The sequence below is a fragment of the Sturnira hondurensis genome, unplaced genomic scaffold (assembly GCF_014824575.4).
Source record: "Sturnira hondurensis isolate 20B ecotype Veracruz unplaced genomic scaffold, ASM1482457v3 Scaffold0004136, whole genome shotgun sequence".
Lineage (NCBI taxonomy): Eukaryota > Metazoa > Chordata > Mammalia > Chiroptera > Phyllostomidae > Sturnira > Sturnira hondurensis.
In genome coordinates this window covers 43,891,244-43,892,928 of record NW_028076767.1, presented here as the reverse complement: position 1 = coordinate 43,892,928, position 1,685 = coordinate 43,891,244, and the positions used below count along the sequence as shown (strand labels likewise).

General features: G+C 36.3%; 1 non-coding gene across 1 annotated transcript; it reads right to left on the bottom strand.

Moving 5' to 3' along the window:
- Nucleotides 1-287: 287 nt before the first annotated feature.
- LOC118986074 (U2 spliceosomal RNA) lies at nt 288-474 on the bottom strand. The gene has a single exon (XR_005066304.1). It is a non-coding gene; the product is annotated as a U2 spliceosomal RNA (small nuclear RNA).
- Between the last annotated feature and the right edge of the window lie 1,211 nt (nt 475-1,685).

Here is a 1,685-nt window from a genome sequence, read left to right as displayed (position 1 = left end):
CCCTTAGTTGCACTAGAAAAACTAAGTGTTCATTTTCTCTGAGAAGCAGGAGACCCTATTTGCAGGAAAAGTATCTATGAAGAAAAAAACAGACTCAGAGTAGTAAACGTTGAAATCTGAAGTTTTACCAAGTGCTAATGTTGTAATAGTGTTATAAAGCTTTTGATTTTATGGTTTAATGGTAGAAAAAAATAAATTTCTAGGCTTTTAGCAAAGTACTCACACACTAAATCTTCTTATACTTAAATGGTAATCTCTAAATGTGAGAAGATTTCTATTTTTTTTTTTTCTGGTGCAGCATTCCTGGAAGTACTGCAATACCAAGTCTATGCATGGAGTGAACAAGCAAGTCCCTATTCTGTCTCCTAATTCCAAAATCCATTTAATACATTGTCCTCGGAGAGAGGATGTACCAGATATTAAACCGATAAGAACAGATACTACACTTGACTTAACCAATGGCCGAGAAGTGATGGGATTTCTAATTCTAAAATGGCAGAGAGAGAATAAACATTTATGGAAAAGGAAAACGGTTAAATAACAATTTCCTTTAAAGATTGATTTTTAAAATTTATTTATTTATTTATTTATTTAAATGGGAAGGGAGGGAGAAAGAAAGGGAGAGAAACATCAATGTGAAAGAGAAACATCAGTTAGTTGCCTCTCATATGTACCTTGACCAAGGACCAAATACTCAACCCAGGCACATGCCCTGACCTGGAATGAACCTTCTGCTTTGCAGGACAATGCCCAGCAAACTGAGCCACACCAGTCAAAGCACAACATTTTGCTTTAAACAGCATTTTTTAAATTCTTCATGATTGGTATGGAACGACTGGCACAATATAAGACACTGAATAGAAACTGACGTGGTGCTTTGAAAGTGTTATTTATGAACTACTTGCATCAGAATCGCTAGAATGACTTGCTCAAAGGTAAATTCCTGGGCCCCACTCCAAACTGTTAAAACTGGGGTAGCCGAAAACTCCAGAATCCGCATTTACTCTCACATGACTCCCAAGAACAAAAGATCTGATAAGCACTGCACCAAAGTCTCTTGGACTGAACAGACAGGAAGTGCGCATTTGTGTACACTCGGTACCTAGGATGCTGCCTGGCCCAGAGCGGCTGTTCAATAAATACTCACGTAAGCAACATGAATAAGGGAGGTGGTCTTTCTCCTCTTAACCATAGCTGAAGTCCAAGCATTTACTTAAGAAAAGTATTCATCTATGTTCTATAGTAAACCGGTAAAACAGTGAAACATAGAGAAAATAGTGAAAGAAAAAGGGCATGGGCTGACCAACTGGAAATAATTATAAATGCATTTGATATATATATTTAATGTGTGATATAAATGCATAAGCTCAGTTAATGTGCTATAAATGTGTCAGTCCAATTAATTAAAGCATGAAACTTTTCTGCTCAGAGGCATCATTTAAGAAATAGCAATGGATCAACATAGCCCCAGTATCTCAACTGCAAAAATTATGTAAAATATTAGTATGTTATGGACAAGTAGAATACTTTTCAGTATAAAAAAATAGCACTTTTAAAACTACAAAGGAAAAAATCCTAGAATGCATATGCCAAAGTAAAGCACTGGAGTGGGTTAGGATGGGATGTAAAAAAGGGACATTTTAACTACTCAAATAGCAGGTTGTGAGAGCAGCTAGGCTTGGTAG